At 38.1% G+C, this 13,527-nt stretch overlaps 1 protein-coding gene across 1 annotated transcript in view; it reads right to left on the bottom strand.

Moving 5' to 3' along the window:
• The window catches only part of LOC126365901 (calcium load-activated calcium channel), a 34,932-nt gene that overhangs the window by 4,599 nt on the left and 16,806 nt on the right, over positions 1–13,527 (bottom strand). The window lies entirely within an intron of this gene.

Genomic DNA, 13,527 nt, shown 5'->3' with positions numbered 1-13,527 from the left:
ATCAATTTTGTTTTACTCAATGACTGTCTGTCAATTGCTACAAACTGTGACCTCTCTGACAGGAACAGAAATCCAGTCACATAATTGAGACAATATTCCATAAGCGCACAACTGCACTACAAGCCGCTTGTGCGGTACAGCGACAAAGCCTTCTGGAAATCTAGAGATCAACTGTCAATAGCACTCAACACTTTTTGTGTAAAAGAGCTAACTGTGCTTCACAAGAATGATGTTATCTAAATTCGTGTTGACCATGTTTCAATAGACCATTCTCTTTGAGTTAATTCATAATGTTCGAACTCAATATACGTTATGTTGATGTTAATGATATGGGCCTGTAATTTACCTTTCTTGAACACTGGTATGACTTGTGCAACTTTCTAGTCTTTGAGCACAGATCTTTCGTTGGAGGGTTGTATATGATAGTTAAGCATGGAGCTATTGCACCAGCATACTCTGAAGGGAAACTTATTGGTATACAGTCTAGACTACAAGACTTGCTTTTATAAAGTGATTTAAGTTGCTTCACTCCTCTGAGGATACCTGCTTCTAAGTTACTCATGTCGGCAGCTGTTCTTGATTCACGAGTGATTTAGATATAAGGACAGGATAATTTTGCGAACAATAATGCGAAATTGGCAATGTTGAGCAAAATAATGTAAAATTTGCAATTTCATGATGTATTGTGAAAATTTTAATTCTGCTGTATGCAAATGTTATAAATCTGAGGACAGAAGTTCACTATTACTCGTAATTGATAGTAACTGAATGTTAAAACTGGATTTTGACTTCTAATCTTCTCAAGACTGAGGATTGTGTATATCTTAAACTGAAATTTCCTGGCAGATTAAAACTGTGTGCCCGATCGAAACTCAAACTCGGGACCTTTGCCTTTCCCGGGCAAGTGCTCTACCATCTGAGCTACCGAAGCACGATTCACGCTCAGTCCACACAGCTTTACTTCTGCCAGTATCTCGTCTCCTACCGTCCAAACTTTACAGAATATCTCCTGCGAACCTTGCAGAACTAACACTCCTGAAAGAAAGGATACTGCAAAGACATGGCTTAGCCACAGCCTGGAGGATGTTTCCAGAATATTTTCACTCTGCAGCGGAGTGTACGCTAATATGAAACTTCCTGGAAGATTAAAACTGTGTGCCCAACCGAAACTCGAACTCGGGACCTTTGCCTTTCCCGGGCAACTGCTCTACCAACTGCGCTACCAAAGCAAGATTCACGCCCAGTCCTCACAGCTTTACTTCTGCCAGTACCTCGTCTCCTACCTTCCAAACTTTTAATCTGCCGATTAATTGGGAAAATTGCAATTTTTTTAGTGATGAGCATGACAAGATGTCCTTATACTGAGTTTGGCTGAAATGATACCAAATGTGGCAATAAAAAGACAGGATTTGGCAAAAACTACAGCACATTTAGCAATCAAATAACAACAAATTTGGCAAAAGTGATAACTAATTTGCAAAAATAAATGATTCTAACAAAAATAGCACCAATTTTGTCAACAAAAAAATTGTATTTGGCCATAAAATAAAACGATTTTTTTCCTGTCCCTTTTTGTTTTAAGATGTTGCTTGAGAAAATTCAGGTTAAATATTTCTGAAGTTGTTGGATACTGCATCTTCAAACACTTGGACAGAGAAGTCTCCACATTGAATTCCGTCAGTAAATGCTATGAATATGTAGTTACAATCAAAGGCAGTATTTAATATCATAAACTGTGATGAAACAAAGCTAAAACATGGCTATTCTCAGAAGAAATTCTCCCAGCAAACCACAACATAGAGTGTGTGTGGACACAGAGATGGTGTGCACTATCTCTCTGAATACCTCTACAAGTGTATAAAAATCAAATACGGATGGGATGCTGCTTCATAATTACAATGAACCAGCCCACAGCATGGTGAAAACTAAATCTCTTGAGTAATTTCGCATCTAAACTCTTCCTCATCTATCCTATACCTCTGATCTAACTGTGTTGTTCTTTCTTGTTCCCACAGCAATAAAAACCACCTGTAAATGTCAATATGAGTCTCCTGCAGCAGCCAAGGCCGTGAAAATAGTGACATCATATTGTTACATAACTTAAACAATGGAAAATCCATGGTGGAATGTAACAACATTATAAAAAGAAAGTTGCTACTCACCATATAGCGGAGATGGGAGATGCTAAGTCATAGAAAGGCACAACAAAAAGACTGTCAACAAATAAGCTTTTGGACAGCAAGGCCTTCATCAAAAATAGACAACACTCTCACACATGACTGCAGTCTCTGGCAACTGAAGCCACACCAAGTGTGTGTGGCTTCAGGTGCCAGAGACTGCAGTCATGTGTGTGTGTGTGTGTGTGTGTGTGTGTGTGCGTGTGTGTGTGTCTCCTTTTTGACAAAGACTCTGCTGGCCGAAAGCTTATTTGTTGACAGTCTTTTTGTTGGGCCTATTTAAGACTCAGCATCTCCACTATATGGTGAGTAGCAACTTTCCTTTTCATAATATTGTCACATAAGCAGTGTATACAAAGCAGCGGATACAAATAAAACCATTTGTTATAAAACAGAAGTGGCACCAAGTAACTGCTACCATTCAGGAATGCTTGCTTTTAAGCTATCAGAAACATCCAGCTATCACTTGAGTAGGTTAGGTTGAAGACAGTGAACAATAATTTAATAAACACTAGCCTGACACCATTCATAGACAATTTCTGTGAATATGATTCACACAACGACTGGGGCGGGTACATTTTCTATTTATCACCATTGAAGAAGCAATACACACAATTGCATTTTCTAATTTTCTGGATTCCAATCAGCTGACATACTTGGTTCACTGCACCTGCTATTATCTAATAACATTGAATTCTCCATCTCAAGAATACCACATACAAGATCTGTTCAAAAAAATCCAGAACTTTGTCCACAAATTTTTTCTACGCTTACCTTTACTTAAAGTGCATAGTCTCCTGCGAAATACTCTCCACAATTGATACATTGCTCTCAATACTGTTTCCATTTCCAGAAGCAGTCTTAGTATGCCTCTTGCCAGATTGCGTGAAGTCCTGTCTGCACTATCATTGCCTATCTTCACCATTTCAATGGGGTTGTCAACGTTGGAAATAAAGTCCACATGGGCCAGCTCAGGCCATTTCCTTCTCATGTATTCTCTCAGATGTCGCAACATGTCCCGATAGTACCATTAGTAACAGTTAGGTAATGTGGCATGAATTCGTGATGTACTAATCCTTCAAAGTCAAAGAAAACTATCAACATGACTTTGACATTTGACCTGACCTGACAAGCTTTTTTTTGCTCTTGGAAAATCTTTCACGACCCATTCTTAAGACTGAACCTTGGTCTCAACATCATAACTGTAGACCCATGTCTCATCACCAGTTATTATTCTCTTAAAGAACATCTTGTTCTCGTTTGTGTGATCCAAAAGCTCATCACAGATTTCAAGGCGAAGGTCTTTCTGGTCTTGACCCGTGAGCTGTCGGACAAACTTGGCGGTAACATGATGCATTCCAAGAGGCAGTGTCAGGATTTCAGGACATGAACCTACTGAAATGTTACATTCTTCTGCAATCTCTCAGAGACCGTCAGTCCTCAATTGGTATGCACAATTTCATTGACGTTTCTGACATGAGCATTGTCAGTAGATGATGAAGGGCATTCTGAACGAGGGTTATCTTTAACTTCTGTCCGGCCATTTTCAAACTGAGTGAACCACTTGTACCACTGAGTATGCCTTAAGCACTCACCACTGTAGGCTACCTGAATCATTTGGTGTGCCTTTGTAAAGGTTTCACACAAAATTTAGCACAGACACATTGCTCATCTAACTCTGCCATTTCGAAATTCGCAAACTGTGCAACACAACATACTACTTAATATAGCATTTTACAATAACTAACAGATATACAACAATGAAACTTCCAGGAGTTGCATATGAAACGCAGTTGCACATGTTAACCGAATTTCGCTCCAACACTCCACTGGTGCAAAATTACGAATGTTATGGAATTTTTTGAACAGACCTCATACATCAAACAAGGTAAAATGAAGATGTTAATTCCCCAATACTGTAGAAGAATGAAAGAACACATAACTAGAGCTGGAAGCTCTGTGAGGATGTTTGTAAGCAATGCTGTTGTCTAGAGGACAGTTGCATAACCCAGAAGGCTGAAGCAAAATTCAGAAAAGCCTGCAGGTGATCAACAATTGATGCAATGACTGACAGCTATCAATCACTCTAAAACCTTCCATACACTACATACATGTGAAAAACAATTTCTTTCTCAGTAAAATGATCATCTTACGTACCATTTCTTCAACAACAATATGTCCTACTTTTCATGACTTCTGAAAGTGAACAACATGTGTACAAATTCCATAGGATGCCGAAATGAACGCAGCAAACAATTGCAGCTGCAATCAATTGTAACACTGATGCCCTGTACGATATATTTCAGACTAAAATGAGCTGTTGCCATAAAGTATGTATTGAATATGTGCCAAAATCATTTTGGCTAAATTATTACAATAATGTAAAATCTGAGCAGGACATAAGGAATAGAATACCCAAGATAACCACTCTCTGTACGAAGGCATTACTGAACAGTGAACAGACTCACACAAGATACTGAGAATTGTAATCTAGTTTACAGACACTCAAAGCCATAATATTATGTCACTCATAAAACAGCTCCTTGCAAAGAATAATTATGCCTTCAGGAAAAGTAACTCACGTTACAGCTTGACAATATTATGAAAAGAATAGACAGTTACTACTCACCACATAGCAGAGTTTCTCAGTTGCACTATGAGCACAATAAAAAGATGTCAAACAAAGCTTTCAGCCAAACAGCCAGAATTAGACAAAACACACACACACACACACACACACACACACACACACAGACAAATACAAGTACAACTCACACACATATGACCACAGCCTCATGCTGCCAAGGCCTGGTGTATGTGTGTGTGTGTGTGTGTGTGTGTGTGTGTGTGTGTGTGTGTGTGTGTGTGTGTGTGTGTGTTTTCTGTCTAATTCTGATGAAGGTCTGTTTAGCCGAAAGCTTCGTTTCACAGTCTTTTTGTTATACCCCTCTCTGAATCTCCACTATATGGTGAATAGCAACTATCCTTTTCATTATATTGTCATTATTCCATCCTGGATTTTCCACTGTTTTATTTTTTTTCGTGTTAATGCTTTATTAACATAAAATACCTGGACAACAGTAAACACAGAAGACCAGGCAGACTCAGCATGTCTACATTTTTGACTGGTGTTTGACACTGTACCACACACTACCACTAATTACAACAGATTCACAAATATCCAACTGTTTCAATGAATTTTGACTAACAGAATCAAGAATGTTGTATAGAGCAGCTAATGTTCAACACAAACACAGGCAACAAGTGCTGCTCCAAAGAAGTTTAATAAGACCACTAATGTTCCCTACACAAGTAAACAATTTATCTGATATGGTCACTCAACTGGAAAATACCAATGTTAGACAATCACATGGAAAGACAAAACCTTCAATTCATGTACAGAATGGAAAAATAACCTTATAGTACTATATCACAACATTAGTGTTAAATATTTTGAGCCTATAATGTTTAAATATCTAGGGATAATACTACAACATGATATTAAATGAGTCAAACATGTGAAATAAGTAATAGATGAGGTGATTTACGATTTAAGTTTTATTTGGGGATGTGTGTGCTACATCTGTAAGGAAATCACGCACTATATGCTAGTGCAACCAATTCCAGATGATTATGCCAGTGTTTGTTGTTCTAATCCAGCAGGCACGGCAACAAGGAATTTTCAAGGATTCGCTGCTATAATCTTAACAAACAAGTACAGCCCATATGAAGGTGTAAATGGTGATCACCTGACTGGGCATCTTTAAAAGACAAGACATCACAGAACGACTATTCAAAGAAGACTATAGCAATTCTACTATATCCATAATATAACTATTTAAATTAAGGCTGAGAGAGATTAGATCACATAATGTGGCATATAGACAAATTTTCCCATAACTTCAAACAGAATATCAGTAAATTTAGCATAATGTGCCTTCCTCCCAAGGACTTGTGGAGTACAGATATAGATATATTATCAGAGGCAGTTTAAATTCTCAAACTGTTTTCTATTCACTGGGTATCAAAGGAAGAAACGAAATACAGAGAGAAGTCAGGCAATACTTTAGTAATTATAGAAATAGCTGAGACTGAAAAGGATGGAGCATGTTCCTGTGGAATGTTTCTTAAGTGTTTCAGGGAAATTGTATGAAACCCATACCTGAACCAGGAATTTAAGCCTGTACAAACTGAGTTCAGAATCCAAACAAACAGGTTTGGGGTTAAATCCCAACCAATCTGATTTTTTCTGTCACTTCTAAAGCAACTATTTTGCTGAGTTTCACTATGGCATATTACTTTCTGGAATTCATCTCCCTATGAGTGTAGTCAGACACTGCTAATACTTCTATTTCCACAGGGTGTGAAAGTATGAACTGGAGGGATAAGAGGAGACAAGAAGCAAGATTACAGGCTCACTGAATTGGTAGATGGCATAATTCCCTTGATGCTTATGAGAAATTTGTCTTTCAACAATAGGCTCTCAGTTATTGTCACAGAGTGGTAGAACACAATAGTAGAATATGCACAATTGGTTTACATAAGTTATTTTTCTGCATGCTGGAAATTTACACACTGCAAAATAGCTAAGTGACTTAAATTTAATAAAAAAAAATCAACAACATTATACTATATCATTATTCACAGTACAAGAGAGCCATAGATAAAACAAAAACATTTTTCTTCTTTTCTGCATATTCTACCAGTGTTTAATTTAGTATGGTCTATGGCATAAAAGGAGCTGTTCACAGAAATGACTTCCTGTTAGATTTAAAATGTCCTTTGTAACTGTCAAACGCACAAACGGATTACAGGTAAAAACATACACTGGTATGCAACACTTAAGGATGTGTCACTTGCAAGGAACATAACTTGACAAAATTAACACCGTACATAGAAAAAAACTGCTACGGTATAGTACAAAAGGTAACTGAAAGAAATATATAAGATGAATAGAAATGATACTTTTATTCAAAGACAATAATTACACTTAAGTCACAGTGATTTACAATGGTCCTCTGGACAATACAAATGGTGGGATATGGTTCTTCATAGGGCGCGCGATCACCACAGATGGCAATGCATGCTTTGCAACATGCTTCCATGCTGGTTACAAGGCTGGTAAGGTGTTCTTGTGGCGGTGTGTTCATTCCCCCTCCAGCATAGCTGACAACTACTGGATGGTCACTGGAGCATGTGGACATGGATGTGCTGCAATAAGTCTCCCCAATGCATCCCACAAGTGCGCGATGTAATTTAAGTTGGGGGAACAGACAGGCCAGTTCATTTACTACTGTCCTCTCATGATGCAGAGCCAAATTCACCACTGAAAAGATGCATGTGGGGAAGTAGTTACAGTGTCACAACAACATCGACCAGTACATGTACCATTTTCAAAGATTTGGAAGTCAGTAGGCCCATGCAACACTGTGCATCCCTACAAAATAACACCTAGACCACCAAAAGATCATGTCTGACAATGTTCCTGGGTTAACTACGTGTTCCCCCTCTCGCTATTTGAGGCCTAATCAAGAATCATTACTCACGAGGCGACCACATGGCAACCGGACCTTTGTGATTTTTTTATATTTGTCGTAAGTGAAGTCAAAAATTCAAGTTTCTGTTTCCCAAAGCAGTTTGATGCAACTCTCAAAAATTCTAAATAAAATTGACTTTAAAGTTTTCTGAGTGTCTTTAATATTATAACGTACTGTTGGTATTTTGACAGGCAGTGTGGTGCTGCAGTAGAATGCTCACCTCATGTTGGCGGCCTGGGTTCGATTCTTAGCCAATGCGAATTTTTAAACAAAGGCAAATGTTCTATGGGAATTTCCGTGAAGCATATAATACATTAAAAAAAAGAAATAATAGTAATAATCAGCAGCGCGCGAGGCTAGAAACTGTTGGTTCCAGTCTTGTTTTGGTCATTCTCTCTCTCTCTCTCTCTCTCTCTCTCTCTCTCTCTCTCTCTCTTTTCCAGATACCTTCATCATTTAAATATAAAATTCTTCAAATATATATTAATTAACACATATCTAATTGTAATTTTTATGAAAAATGCATTTCTTCATATTTATGATTACATATGGCTCTAACAATCCAGTTTACATTCTAAATATAAATTCTTAGTTCCCAAGCTTTTATAGATTGCTTAAATTAAAAAAAAAAAAAACCTTACAAATTGAACTTTTTTTGTCTTTATACATTTCAGGCTTCACAGAAATTTTTGTGGAACATGCATCTTTGTTTAAAAATTGATCACAGCCAGAAATTGAACTTGGACCGCTTATGTGGCAGGCAAACTTTCTGCCTGAGCGACCACTTCATGCCAAACTCTCAAAAAACTTCAAAATCTATTTTCTCAGGAAGTTTTGAAAGACAACTGCCTTGCGAGATTCATATTTGAGTGCTGAACTTCATGTACCATAAATATAAAAAAAAAAATCACAAAATTCCGGCTGCCATGTAATTTTCTTTTCAGACAATTTCTTATATGCTCTTGACACCTTCGAAATCAGTGCCAACAATGTGCAGTTGTCAATGGAACACCACAAACTGGTTATTGGACAAAAACGTCACTCTCACGTGCTCAATGTGCACAGTGGATTGCATGCCTTGCAATCCTGTTAAATGTGACTGCAATTGCATCCACAATTTAATGTGGATCCCTTCTTGCATACTGCACAATGTAGCAGTCATCTACTGCTTCATTGACTGCATTTCACCACCTCCTCTTCTTCGGGCAGCAGTGCCTGTGGTTTGGAATCCTTCCCATCCATGTGAAACAATGCTGTCAACAATACCACACTCCTGAGCTGTACTCATCACACTTCGCCCTTCTTCCAGTTTCCCATTAATTCCTCCCCACGTGAACTCCTACAAATGTTGTCTCTGGGCCACGCTGTTACAAAGAACACTACCACAGTGCCATACATGCTTGAAGATTGTCGCACATTGTCTTTTCTCATTCATTCAGTTGCCTAATGTCAGGGGGCCAGCCCCACATGGCACTACCGTAACTTTGACCAGATGCCATGTGACATCCAGATTTATGTGGACGACTGGTAGACCTCTGGTAACAGCTCTCACACTTTCATTCATTTCCACTAAGTTATTAATGTGCTGTATTACTTAACCCATCTCTTCCTTTAAGTTCTGCGGAGCAGTGTATTTTCACAGTTTGCATTTGGCTAGTCAATACCCTTTACAGAAGTAATTAACTATTCACAAAAATTTTGACATACGGTATTAATGAATGAAGATCTGCTAAACACATGAACTGTTGATTTTCCCAAACAGACAATTACGAAAAAGGACCAAGTTTCTGGACTTAGCTTGTCGAGGAGCCACAAGAAATCATTTCTTCCAGTTCAAACATTCATCAGTAAGTTCACCAAGATATTTGGAGCAGTCTGTGCTACCCTCTGACTCCTATTCATGTATTACATTACAACTCATTTTGTCATGCAGAACTAAATATATTTTCTATGCTGAGAGTTTGGTATCCCTACTGTATTTCTGAAGGCATTTTAAACTGACTTAATCATGCAAGACCATTCATACATTCCTTTTTTTCTCCCTTTTGTTGTCTGTTTCAATGGTGAATCACAGAATTACTGGAGCAGTATACAGGGTAGTCCATTCGTTATTCGTAACTTAAAGGATAAAAGAAGTCAACATACGAATTTACCATTTCTAAGCTGTGACAGTGTCTTAAGGCCCATGATTCTTATAATTTTTAAACAGATTTTTCACCACCTGGATCATAAACGTTATTTCTCTTTATTACAACATTTCTGGAGAACAAAAATCTCTTCTGTAAAAGTCAGCAAGGATTCCACGAACAGAGATCTCGCAAAATTAAGCTCACTCTGCTTGTGCAAGAGATCTTAAACACTGTAGACAAAGGTGTCTAGGTTGATCAAATGTTCATTGACATTCAGAAGGCATTCAACACAGTTCCACATTGCCACACTGCCATATAGTGAACAAAGCACAAGTTTACCGTGTATCAGACTAAATTTGTGATTGAAGTTAGGACCTCCTTGCAGACAGAACTCAACATCTTTCTTGATGATGATGATGATGATGAGTCCCATACTCCGTTTACCGAGCGTAGGGGAGCGACGCGGGAGACCCGCGCCGCCATACTAGGCAAGGTCCTAGTGGAGGTGGTTTGCCATTGCCTTCCTCCGACCGTAATGGGGATGATTGATGATGATGATGATGAAGACGACACAAACACCCAGTCATCACGAGGCAGGTGAAAAATCCCTGACCCCGCCGGGAATCGAACCCGGGACCCCGTGCTCGGGAAGCGAGAACGCTACCGCGAGACCACGAGCTACATCTTTCTTAACAGAATAAAATCAGTAAATATAAAGGTAATTTTGGTAGTATCCCTATGCAATGATATAGAGCCATTACTGTTTACAGTTTATATTAATGGTCCAACAGATAATGCTTAAAACTCCATAAGGCCATTTGCAGATGACGCTGTTTCTTTAGGACGGTCACGATGTCACAAGATGAGGAAACAAGATGACCTGTAGAGGATCAACAACTGGTGCAAGTACTGGCAGTTGACTCTGAATATAAATAAATGTAATGCACTGTGGGTAAATAGGCAAACAGATCTACTATTGTTCAGTTAAACTACTGATGATAAATCATTAAAAACCGTAACTACTGTAAAATACTTAGGAATAACCATCCAGAGCATCTTTTGGAAACACCATATAAACAGTTGGGCTCAGACTCACTAGAAAAATCTTACGGAAATATAATTCATTAATAAAAGAAGTGGCGTACAAAGCACTTGTTTGCTGGTTCTAGTGTTTTTCTCATCAGTCAGGGACACTTTTCCAGATTACGATTAATAGGAGGTGTACAAAAGATCGAAGGAAGAGCAGCACATTTTGCCACCAGATTGTTTAGTCTGCACAAGAGCATTACAGGGATGCTCAGCAAACTACAACAGTGACAGATTCTGCAAGAGAGGCACAGCACATCAGACAGGTTTGCTGTTAAAATGCAAGAGGAGTCAGCAAAATTTCCTCCCATATGTATTTCATAAAACGACCATGACAAAAAAGTTGCAAATTATAGATCATAATAAGGTTTATCTACCATCACTGTTCCCAATGTCATTCATTAATGAAACATGAAAGGAAGAGGGAGAAGAAAAGGTGGTACCAGAAGTACCCTCCACCACACACACTGTCAAATGGCCTGCTTTGTACAAATGCAGATGTTAAGATCAGTTCCAGTTATTTTTCATAAGTATCTTCAGATCTGGTGACCCATGTAACAGTTAACCTCAGTCTGTGTCAATGTCAAAAGTGTATAATGTCTTGCTAATTCATAAAGCTTTGAGCAGGTTATTTTCCAAGTTTCTTTTTATTTAATCAAAATAAATTGCTTCAAACTCCAGGACAGCTAACTTTGTCAAATAAGCTGAGAGTAGGTTGGCATGATTGATACCATCTTCTTGGTTGTTTTTCTTAAATTGTAACTACAAAGTGTGCTAGATGTTGACAACAAATCTTGGTTGTGACTATCGCATCTCTGGGAAGCAATTTCTAGTACTCATTATCATCTTTGTGCCACGAGATGCATAACGCCTGTTGCGGATGTACATTGGTCTCGGCATGGAGAGATGATTTCTGCTGAGGCTCAGAAATTATTTTTTTCTGTTGAAGTTAACTTAAATGCACCATAGCTCATCATCAATAATGACAATGGGTAGGAACACTTGTTCTTCAGAAGCAAAAATGCAGGTATGGCAGTACCCATACACCTAACTTTCGGATCGGGGCTACTGAGTGGACACAGATGATAAATGGTCACAGTTCAAACCTGCCAATTACTGAGTACACTGATATGGGCATAACAGACTGAAAATTTAAATGGTTTTATTCAAAGCACACTGATCTCCCTTAAGCCTTCCTGAATGCAGAGAATCACTCACATCAAAACTACCAACGAGAAAACCACTTTTTGGCTTGATTTAAATGATGGTACTCTTTGCATACACAGCACAAATAGTTCCAGCTGCCTCTATCAAAATTAAAGGAAAACAATGTTTCTCCAAAAACACACTATTTTCTATTGATCGTGACACTGTTAGTTTCAAATATGCAAAATTCCATATGTATAATCTCATCAATAATACTGGCATTTCAAGAAAACTAAAGTCAATAAATACATTTTTAACAACCCTCATACTCAAAAGCTTTCAGGTAAATTTTCATATGATGGCAAATTGGGTGTTCCTCACTCGCAACCTGCACTAGCAATTAACACATCAATAGTGTTCTGCAGTGTTAACTGGGTTTGTTGTGAATATTTGGCACTGAAACTCACACTACAAAAATAAATAATTTTATGCCTGCTAAAGTGTGAGACACAGCACATGCTGTAGATTGTACATACAAGGTGCAATGAGACGAAAAACCTCGGGTGGTGAGGAGCCACCTTCAGCTGCTTCATTGAGGGCCAGGCAAAAAATTTCTGGAATGATTCACTATTACTAGTTCAACATTAACCACAGTTTCACTTGTGTACACTTGCCATTAATTGTAATTAGCACAAGATTACATCCGAAGATCAAAGACATTTTGCTGTAAAAAGTTCTAACATTCTAATATTCTAGGAATCAATAATTCTCTTCAGATATTATGGCTGAATGCCTCCCTTCCAATGTCAAGGCAAGCTAGCAGCTGACACATGAGTAAAATTTGTACTTATTTGTTCCTTGAGAAGCTACAACATTCTGATGTCTCGACCCAAACTTTTTGTAGTAATGTTGAACTGTTGAACCTGCAGCTTTTTATAGAAACCAAACAAAATTATTTTCGGCTAAAGTGCAATTACGGTGTACCAGGCTCTTTCACTACATGCTATGTTGGCAATCTGTTTCTTTTGGTCACAGCCAATAAGATGGTAGTATGAGGTAGCCAATCAGAATCGATGAATCTGACAATTTCCTTCAACAGAAGGTACAAACTAATTAAATTTGTTTTTGATATGGAAAGCAAGAAGAAAACCAAATATGCTGTCAGAATGAACTGTAGTGCAGACCAAGGCCTAAATTAAGTTGGAAAGTGATAATTTGATTGTGAGCTGGCAAAGCCAATAAATGTGAATAGAAGCAAACTAGATGCATTGACAAACTGGCCTGTAGTGACGCCTGAGGCCTAAGTTAGAAAGGACTGTGACAATTCTGTTGTGACTTGGCAAAGCTAACAAATCTCACAAGAAAAACAAGATTGCTATAATGGACAACATGTAGCTTAGCCTGAGATGTAAGTTCATCATTGCAATTACATATTTGTTTGCATTATTTCTG

This window comes from Schistocerca gregaria, chromosome 4 (assembly GCF_023897955.1).
Source record: "Schistocerca gregaria isolate iqSchGreg1 chromosome 4, iqSchGreg1.2, whole genome shotgun sequence".
NCBI classification, from domain to species: domain Eukaryota; kingdom Metazoa; phylum Arthropoda; class Insecta; order Orthoptera; family Acrididae; genus Schistocerca; species Schistocerca gregaria.
The sequence above is the reverse complement of the archived record's forward strand: the minus strand, read 5'-3'. Positions and strand labels throughout refer to the sequence as shown.